The sequence below is a fragment of the Rhincodon typus genome, chromosome 12 (assembly GCF_021869965.1).
Source record: "Rhincodon typus isolate 14 chromosome 12, sRhiTyp1.1, whole genome shotgun sequence".
In the NCBI taxonomy this organism is placed as follows: Eukaryota; Metazoa; Chordata; class Chondrichthyes; order Orectolobiformes; family Rhincodontidae; genus Rhincodon; species Rhincodon typus.
In genome coordinates, this window is record NC_063343.1 from 20052893 (window position 1) to 20064272 (window position 11380).

Here is an 11380-nt window from a genome sequence, read left to right on the forward strand (position 1 = left end):
TGCTAAGTTTGCAGACGATACAAAGATAGGTGGAAGGACAGACAGTGTTGATGAAGCGGGGGGGCTGCAGAAGGTCTTGGATAGATCAGTAGAGTGAGCAAAGAAGTGGCAGATGGATTATAATGAGTGAAAGTGTGAGGTTATGCACTTAGGTAGGAAGATTAGAGGTGTAGACTATTTTCAAAACAAGGAAAGTCTTTGGAAATCTGAAACACAAAGGGACTTAGAAGTCCACGTTCAGGATTTTCTCAAGGTTGAAATGCAGGTTCAGTTTGCAGCTAGAAAAGCAAATGGAATATTAACATTCATTTCGAGAAGGCTGGAATAAAAGAGCAGAGACGTACTGCTAAGGCTGTATAAAGCTCTGGTCAGATCGAATTTGTTGACAATGCAGGTCCTTTCATGAATTCAGTGTTCTTAGTCATTGTAGATGCCCACTCAAAGTGGTTGATTCGTCAAACACAGGGATGATGATAGAAAAATTGAGCTCATCGCTTTCAACACACAGAGTCCTTCCTGGAAGCGTTAGTCACACGTAATAGGCCATCAGCAGAGAATTTGGTTATTTCTTAAAGTCGAATGGGATTCAACACATAAGGACAGCTCCGTACCACCCATCATCCAATGGCCTGGCAGAAAGAGCAGTCCAATCTTTGAAGGCTCCCTTGAAGCCTCGCTAGATACCAAGCTGTCATGGTTCTTATTTGATATTGGAACACCCCAAGTGCAACTACAGGGATAACACCACCTAAATAGTGGAAGACTCTGCACCAAATTATGTCTGATCTTCCTGGACATGGGGGACAGGGTGAAATGGCCTCAGGAACTCCAGTACTGGACAACAAGACTCCGCCAAGCAAGAGAGACAATTTGATACAGGGGATGAAGTCTGGTGTAAGAATCACGGAAATGGCCCCATGTGGGTAAGAGGCATGGTCGACCCCAGGTCAGGACCAGTGATGTATAAAGTTCAGGCAGGTGTGACGGTCCTGAACAAGCATGTGGACCATATGAAACTTTGTTATATGTTATTAGCATATGCATGTTTTTTGCATAATATGAACATGAAAGGAACTTATTCAAAAACAGAGATTTAAAAACTGAACAGAAAAATAGACATTTCCAAAGGAATGAATAGGTACAACCAGAACTGTAATGAAACTTGATACATACTTAACAAGGAGACATTGTTGGTTTCTTTGTCCTTTGGCAAAATACTTGATTTGTTGCGAGCACAATTCAGAAAACTACAGGGAGTACCATTAATGATTTCCCATTCAATGCCAAGATAGTGTTTTTGGGGTAGGCCAAGTAGAATGCCATGGGCGAGGAATCAGAAAAGCTAACCTTTAACTTATTTTTTTGTAGCACAATTCTGTGAATGTACAGTGAAGTCTGGAAGACAGCCATACAGACTAGCAGGGTAGGAAATTTTAACCTTGGACATTGCTCGAGTATACGCTGATTACAGACAGGTAGTGGCTGGGAGGTCACGTTTGGTCTTGAACAGCCTTGAAATAGAGAAAGGAAAAGGAAAATCACCAAGATTCCTGCTTTGATTATTATCCAGTGAATCTGCTGTAAACAATGTACAAGGGAACATTTAGTGCAAACAGGATTGGGTGCGGCACAGATACACTTTCCCACTATTGAAGAGGCTGCACTACTCGTAGATGAAGAATGGCAACATAAAAAGAGTATCAAAGGGCAACCAACAGTTCTTTGTGAATGATCTCTCAAATAAACTGAGCTGTGTGGAGGGGAGGAACCCAAACAAAATGTTTTGGACAAAAATCTCTTCATTTTCCTATTTTAGTTCTCCAAAACAAGCACTCACCTTAGCAGGCTTTACACAAGCAAATGTGTTTGTCAGCAGCAGATATAAATTTCAATTTCAGTGAAAATACTTTTGTATGAGAGACAATCTGGAATGGGTAAAAGAAAAAAAACAGTAGAGGGCAAGGCTCCTAACAAAATACGCAGTACTGTTTACAACATTTCTTCTATATTCAATGTTGTCATGTAATTTACGAAATGATGCAATCATTAAAATAGTTAAAAACAAAAAGAGCTCATAATTTTAAAGACTAAGTGCAATTTACAGCTTAACAAGTTTAGAAGAACTAAAGCCATGTAATCTTACTGTGGTGAGAATGGCTTTGAAGCAATGGAATTGTAGATCAGGCAAATTTGCAATACATATTGGCTCAGCATACGTGAAGTGACTATTTCAAAGGGTGCTTCATAAAAATGTCCACTTTTGTTTTCAGTTTTGACAGCTGAGAAAGGCACACAAATATTTAAGCAACTATCTCAGTTACCTGGTTTGGTTTGTGATGCGTAGTGATGCCAACAGTGTAGGTTTGATTCCTGCACCAGCTGAGGTTATCATGAAGGACTCTTCTTCTCAATCTATCCCTCAACTGAAACGTGGTGACCCTCAAGTTAAACCACCACCAGTTGTCTCTCTCTAATGAGAGAGCAGCCCTGTGGTTCAGTAGGACTATGGGAAATTTTACTAGCTTATTTTTTTATGAAATCAGACTTCAAGCTTTTTGCCTACAACTACATGCTTTCAATTAACTTTCACAGTCTAAACTGTCTTAATACATTGAAGACAACCTTCACATTAGGATTCCAAACTGTCTTCTCAAATCAGTAGTAGTACAAGCTGCGGCAGAAGTTTGACTTTGCAGTGTTCAGGCAAGTGTTCAGAGCTGTTATCTCTATCAAAGCTATATTCTTAACTTTAAGGTAATATGCTAGATGAGGTATTTTCCTGCTTCTTTCATACTTAGAGCTGGATAGGAAAAATCCCATAACAGTATTCAATCACAGTAGTTACAGTCTAACACTCATTCCTCAACAATGCTAAATCTATAAAATATTAAATAACTGGTCAATCAACAAATTTTTGAAATCTCATTATGACAAAATTTGTTGTAGTGATGTATTGTGTTGATTTCCTACATAAGACTTCAAAATGATTCATAATATATAAAGCACTGATTGATGTGCTTGAATGCTCCAAATACGTGTTTCTTTAACTGATACTGTGATGTTTGTTTGTTTTATTTTGAAGTTGGAAATTAAAGATCCATTCACACTTTCCATGTGTTAGATTTCTTCAGGTAGGCTTTTGTGTGATTTCCTTAACTAGACAGTTTGAAGTATTCCATGCCAGTTGTGATCTGTAAGTGTTTTGTTTATGATGCTGACACTACAGAATGTTCAGCTTCAGTTTTAGACAGGGGTTGCTATGGCTGCAGCTAAGACTGGCTGCTTACTGGTCACAGCAATCACACAGCTGCCTGGTCTTTTTCAACTGCTAGAGGGTTGTGTGGATTTGTTCTGGTAGATCTGTCATATCACCAATACAATGCAGTACACAAATGCACCTTCCCCACATTGACCTCTTTATTAGCCACACCGTCATGGACTTTGTTCCTTTAATCTCCTGTTACTCTATTCTGCTGGACATCCTGACGAAGTTCGTTCAGCTGTACAGCAATTTCCATAAGTAGTCATCCAGAACTCTTCATCTGAATAGCAAAATCCACATTGCTTTCAGAGTTTTGCAAGTTTCTTGGTATTCTTTCTAATGATTACAGAATATGGGGCTCAGATGGCATTCTTCTCTTAATTACAAATCCCATGCTGTCCAGATCCCTAGGCCCTGCACTAGGAGAAATAAGTTCTTGCTCCACCTTTGAGTCTGCCATCTGCTGCTGCCCATTCACCCTCTGTGATTCAGCTGGTACATCCACCTGAAATTTACCTAAACCACCACCCTCCCAAACCAGAATTTCCCAGTGCTGGTATGTCATATAGCTTCAGTGAGTAATGCTGTGAAATGCTTTCTGAAGATATCCCTGCCAGGATTCTGTCTAATTCAGGGACACTGATTGAAACAAAATATGGTGATAGATAATTACTCTTTGAAACAGAATGTGAATAGCTGAAATGTGATATGGTGTTTGTGGACATATGAATGGCTGATAGGATACAGAATAGGAATTAAAAGGGAAGATAGTCACCTGGATTTTGAAGGATTCCATTATGATACCATAGTATGCTCCCATTTTATTGTATCCCGCACAGCCTATTCATACTGGTGAAGAACCTCTTCTGTTTCTGGTCTCTTTCCTCATTTTATGTATCATATTTTCCTGTAGTTGTAAGTAGTACTGATATACAGAACTTTTCAGAACACATAGAAAGTGATAATGAAATTACCACATTCCTAGTTATGCGGTAAATTTCATGTTTGAGGGTACATTTCATATGTTTCCTTTTGGAAGGATAACATTTCTGGGTGTGAGATGTTTAATCCTGGAAAAGACTGATTGCTGGTCACTAATATGCCTGAGGGGGACAGTAGGCCCTCTCCAACTAGCAGACAATACCCTGTCACATGGATTAAATAACTTAACCCATTTGTCAGAGCTGACAATTATTCAGATCCACACAGTCCTGGTAACTGTGTTTACAAGGGTAATTGTTGATCAAGACTTAATTTGGAACTTTCAGATAGTTTAGGTCAGACCAAAGTAGACCTATATTTGATGAGTAGAGATAATTTACTGCATATTTATAAATTATGTTTTGGTACAGAATTTGTGAATACGCTATCTATTTCAGGTGTGAGCAAATCTGATATATATGATAAATATATCTACAATTTATTTGCTCATTTATAGTTCAACATGTGTGTTACAATCAAATACTGAAACAGGTTCTGCCACATGAGAAGATTAAAGGAGAATCCCAGATAAGCAAGGCTGAGAATGACTTCTGTGCAGTAGTTAGAGGCGACCTTGTTTCAAGACATTAGATGTAGAATCAGTTTGAGTGGAGATGAGGAATAGTAAGGGAAGAAAGTCACTAGTGGGACTGGTCTACAGGCCTCTGAACAATAGCCATAATGTGGCACAAAGTATACAAGTAAACATATTGAGTGCTTATGATAAATGGACAACAATAATTATGGGCAATTTTAATTGATATATAAACTGGAACAATCAGATTGACAATAGTACCCTGGATGAGGAGTTATAGAATGCTTCTGAGAGAGTTTGTTACAGCAGCACATTCTGGAACCGATCAGAGAGCAGGTTTTATTTGATACTATGTAATGTGATTGGATTAATTCAACACTTCAGAGTAAAGACACCCTAAGTAGAAGTGACCACAATGTGGTTGAATTTTACGTCCAGTTTGAAAGGGAGAAGACTTGGAATAAAACTATTTTATTTTAGCCCACATCGGGCCAACTATAAGGGGATGGGAGCCTGTTCATCCCTCCTTGCTCAGGACCTTGATGACGTGGTGCACCCTGTCTGGAACAGTAATAACCTGGACAGTCTAGCCTACGGTCTGGGCAGAACAAGGAGGAGAAATTTTTTTCTCTCAGAGAATTGTGTGAATATAGACCTCTAACCCAGAAGATGGTGGAGGGTGGATGTAGAATATTTTTAAGACAAGCTTAGAAAGATTCTTGTTAAACAAGGAAATCAAAGGTTATATAGGGTAGATGAAAAAGTGGAATTCGCAACACAAACAAATCAGCCATGATCTTATTGAATAGTGGAGCAGTCTTGAAATAATGAGCAGTCTATTCCTCTTCCTAGTTTGAATGTTTGTATGAATGTTAGCATTTGATCACCCCGCTATCCAAAATGTACACATTCCAGAAGTCCAACTGGATGTTAAAGATTTCCAGGGTTTTTTCTTTCACTGCTCTGCTGGGGAGTCCATTTCATGTCATCCCTTCAGAGTAATTTTAACTAAAAATAATGCCAGTGAAATGAACTGCTAGCTTTAAATTTAGTTAATTTTCATACAAATTAAAATCAGGCAGGGTGTAAAAAGAGTCAATATGCTATTACCTTTTATAAACAGGTGAAATGTAAAGAAATTAACCCTTCTCAGTAAGGGTGAACTTTGAGGCAAGTCAAAATTGGCAATTCACTCATTTCACCCGATAATTTATGGTAAGCGTTGTGGAATGATGCATTTTTGAACAAAGAATGAGGAGATACACTACAACCTAAATTGTACAATTTTGAAGGAAAAGGGGGCACATAGAGTACTGCAGTTTCACATGCACAAATTGAAAGTAGCAGTCAAACTGAAAAGGCCGTTACAGTTTATAAACAACCACATGGGAGCCTGGATTTGATAGGCAAAGGAGTACAGTCATAAAATGAGGAATTAACAATTTACAAATCAATGCTTAAGCCTCATTTGGAAAACGGCATTGAATCTTGGGCACTCCATTTTAGGAAGGATGTCAAGACCTTGGAGACAGTCGGAGAGATTTACGAGAATGGGGATGAGAGGCTCCACTTTTTTGGAAAGATTGGATAAGTTAGGATTATTTTCCTTTGAGCAGAGACGATAAAGGGGAGATTTAATAAAGATATTTAAAATTGTGCAGGATTTTAATAGCCTAGATAGTGAGAAACTGTTTTCATTAGAAGAAGAGTTGAAATCAGAAAACACACATTGAAAATAATTGGCAAATGAGCCAGAAAAAAAATCGGTCTTTTCTCAACATTAAGCTATTTTCTGAGCTATTATGTTGTAATGATCAGGGATGCACTAACTGGAAGCAGTTTCAATTGTATTGACATATGTCCTGCTAATCAGTCTGAAAAGAGTATACTGGTACTCGATGAAGGACAATCCTCTGTTGCTTTCCTTTTGGAAAAACAACTCCATACATCACTGGATCTTTCTACAGCTATTTCTCATCTTTTGCCCAGCAAACAATAGATAAAAGCATCTCTAAATAGCAACTACAGGCTACATCCTGTACTTCTTTCCATCACTGCTGATGTTGAGTTCTCAAAGGCTGGCCCAATCCAAGCTGACAGTTTAACTATAAATAACAAATGGAACTAACTTCAGCAGATTGTGAGATTGTTTTGGTATGATTTTATGCTTATTGATACAAGATTGCATTATTTTAACACCCAGGAGTGCAAAATGTTTCCTAATATATCTCTGAGCTTTGTGCTCTAACCAATCCAGGTATAAACACCGTATTCTGTCAAATAGTTTGTGTAGTGAGGATGATTTATATCACAATTGGTACAGAATTCTTACAACAAATATTTAGAAATGGAAAATGGCAGATCCTGTGCTCTCATTCGTGTTGACCTTAGAGGTAGGGAAGGGCGTGCCTGTAGTGAGTCAGGAACATATCAAATATCATGTTGGGTTGCATGATGGAGAAGGCATGCAGTCGCTGTCCATGAAGCATGCCCTGAGATTTTGGTACCTGGTGGCCAAGATGTATACCAGAATGGTCATGGTCAACTTTACCATCCTGCCACTGATGAGGCCCTTAAATGGCCAAAGACTCACCCCATAAAGATTATATCCTGCTGTGGTGAGCATCAAACCAGCTGCAAGAGGGTTAGGGTTAGGGTTAGCGTTAGGGTTAGTCATACAGCATGCCGGACAGCTTGTCTGCACTGGAAGGTGGAGTGGTGTAGAGGCATTCCCTTGATCGAAGGCGCTTAGTACCTGATCAAGAGACTTGACATCAGAATTGAAGAGAAGCTTCTTGATGTCAAGAGCAAAAAGTCCCATTTTCCAACCAAGTTTTGAAAGACAAGACATACTTGTGAGTTGGGAGCTATTAGCATGTATTTACATTAATTATCACCCTTATTATTATTTAATCTCACCTGATTATTATGCAGTTTGCCATTATGCCACCTGCCAGATTGAAACTGGATGGGAATTCACAACATGGAAGTCAGAGCAATTATTTTGGGACTCCACCTTACAGCTTGCTCATCTGGACTTCCATCTTGGACACCAGGTACCAACATCGCAGGTCATGCTTCATGGACAGTGACTGCATGGCTCCCCCACTACGCATCCCAACATGATGTCTGATACGTACCTGCCTCACTGCACCTTCATGGCATATCTTTAATCCATTTACAGCATAGGTCTGCTCTTCAGTGCTGTAGCTTGTAATGCGCTGGCACCTCTCATTACAATGTGGCTGCAAAGATATTTGAAATATTAGGTTGGCATCCACTTCATGGATTGGACCTGGATGCAGCCCAGGGAAAATGCCTGCTTGGTCTGTTGACATTCAATCACTTTTGAGTTTAATTGGATAATCACAACCTTTATGCTTTGTCTTGTCTTGCCTTATACTTTCATGCCTTGCCCCCTCAGCTAGAGCCAACAGTCTCACAGAACTTCTACTTTGTTGTTCAGCGAAGCCACAAGGCAGACAGCTTGTTATGGTTTTCATCAGTTATCAGTCAAGGGGTGTACATTTTGCCGAATGGCACCATATTCCATCAATCTCACACCTGCACCATCTGCCAGTCACTTATATGCCAAATACACTGCATGTGCTTCAAACGAACAACTTTGTCTCAATGGCTAAGAGTCTGCAGCCAAGTCAATGGAGACACTTTCCAGGCAGGGTAACCTGGTATAGTAAGTAAAGGGCATTCTTCACTATCAGCCTAGAGGCTTGGGCATGGCCAGCCGGCCACTCACAGTAGTTATGGTCAGGATTGTCTTCTTGTAGGGTTAAGAAGCTGAATTTTTGGCACCCCACCATTCAGCTTGGCTCTTTTGGCTCTATAGTGGACCATATTCTCCTGAAATGAGACAAGTGCAGAACTGATTGAGATGAACTTGGCTGGCATAGCCATTAGTGTTGGTGTAGGTGGGTAGAAAATGGTGAAGAGTTCCGAGTGAGTGAGTAGGAGGTGAGTAGCCATGCCGGGTTAGTAGTCTGAGGGGATTGGGTGGGTGAGAACAAGAGGAGGAAGATGTTGCGTGCAACAGTGGAAGTGTTACAGCATAAACCTTAGTGGGAGGTGGGTGCAGTAGTGGAAATATAATAAATGTGAGATAGCAGAGAGAAGAGCGTGGCACTCATCCTGGCAGAGCGAAGAAGGTCATTGACCTTACTACACTGCTGAATGTTCCTCTGCATTGTTGAAACTACAGTGACTTGGGTGGCAACCTTGGACCAGATTGGCACAGACTGATGTTGTGGACCCCTTTGCCTGTCCTGTGGAAGAGAAAGGTCCTCTTTTTCACCGTACCGTACTTCACAATGTAGTGCGCCAATTTCCCTTTGTCTGTCATGTCTGAGTCAAATAACACAAACCGTGCAAGGAAGCTTGGACTGATAGTGCTTGACAAACTGCAGATGCAATTTAAATATGGCACTGGTGCCAGGAATCTCAGATACTTTTGCCTACAGTGAATAGGAGAATCAGGCTAGCATTAGTTGAATGGCATGGTACATAGTTAATGAGGTGAGTTTGGGATGATAATATGTGCAAACTTGCTCGGGGCTTATGGAGAGAAACCCTCCATGAAACTTGATAAAAGTGACACTTAGTCGATTAATACCAAGATTGTGCCCACTGATTTTTTTTTTTGTCCATCTTCATTGTAATATTTGTATTGCTCATCTTCTGCAAATCACATTTAATGCTAAATTAATTATTGATTTTAAATTTTATATGCTTGGATTTTTGTTAACCATAGATATTAAAGAATTGAGGGAAAAGGTGGGGATAGAGTTAGGTCATGGATCAGACAAAGAAACACACATACAAACATGAATTAGGAGCTGGATCAGACCACTTGATTTCTCAGGTCTACTCTACCATTCAACAAAAACATGGATTATTATGACACATTCTTGCCTACTACCACAACCTTCTGATCCCTTGCTTACCAAGAATCTATCTACCTCTGCCTTGAAACATGAAAGTTCTAAATTCTCAATAAGAGGAATCATCCTTTCCAAGCGCACTCTATCATGAGCCCCTCAAGTAAGTCATCTCTTACTCTTTTCAATTTTAATGGATACAACCATAACCTTTCCTCTGAAGACAACCCACCCATTACAGATATTAGTCTGGTAAACATCCTCTGATCTGCTTCCAATGCATTTTCATCCTTCCTTAAATAAGTAGATCAATGCCATAGACGGTACTCCAGATGTGGTCTCACCCATGCTGCACATGACTGAAATGTAGCCTCCTTACATTTTGTATTCAATTTCCCTTACAATAAACAATAACATTATATTAACTTTCTGATTTACTTGCTACACCTCGGCACATTAACCTTTACAATTCCTACATTCAGACATCAGATCCCTAGGCATCTTGGAGCTCGGCAACCTCTCACCATTTGGATAATATGCCTCCCCTATTTCTTCCCACCAAAACAATTTCATATTTTTCCATGTTATACTCTATTCGCTAAATCCCCACTTCACAAATTACTATGCTTTGATTTGATTTGATTTATTGTTGTCAATGTACCAAGGTACAGTGAAAAGTTTTGTTTTGTGTGCAGTACAGACAGATCATACCATACAAAGCACATTAGGGTAATAGAACAGAGCGAAGAATACAATGTTACCAGTGCAAACAAGATGCACAAAGAGCGAGATCAACATTAAACTTAAAATTTGAGAGAACCATTCAGAAGTCTAATAACAGCAGGGGAGAAACTGTTCTTGAATCCATTGGTATGTGTGTATAGCTTTTTTATCTTCTGCCTGATGGAAGAGATTGGAAGAGGGTATAACTGGAATGGGAGGCGTCTTTAACTATGTTGGCTGCCTTCCTGAGGCAGCAAGAAGTATAGATAGAATCAATGGATGGAAAACTGGCTTGCAAGATGGATTTGGCTATTTTCACAATTCTCTGTAGTTTCTTACGGTCCTGGGCAGAGCAGTTGCCATACCAAACCGTGATGCAACTGGATATAATGCTTTCTATGGTGCATCTATAAAAATTGTTAAGGGTCTTTACGGTCATGCCAAATTTCCTTAACCTCCTGAAGAAATGGAGGCATTGTTGTGCTTTCTTGACCATAGTGAAAACATGGATGGACTAGGACATATTGTGAATGATCATCACTCCTAGGAATTTGACTCTTTTGACCGGCTCCACTTCAGCACCACTGATATGGACAGGATCGTACCCTCCACCTTGCTTTCTGTAGTCAATGACCAGCTTTTTCAATTTGCTACTGTTGAGGGAGAAATTGTTATCCTTACACCACACCAGCAAACACTCTATCTCTTTACTGTATTTTGTCTCATCATTCTTTTAAAACGGCCGTGTTATCATTGAACTTGTAGATGAAGTTAGGACAGAATTTGGCCTCACAGTCGTTAGTGTATAGGGCGTATGGAAAGGGGCTAAGTACTCAGCTTTGCGGAGAGTCGGTATTGAGGATTATTTTGGAGGAGGTGTTGCTGCCTATTCTCATTGATTGCAGTCTGTGGGTTAGGAAGTCGAGGATCTAGTTGCAGAGGGTGAAGCAGAGACCTGGGTCTCAGAGTTTAGAGACAACAAGGTGC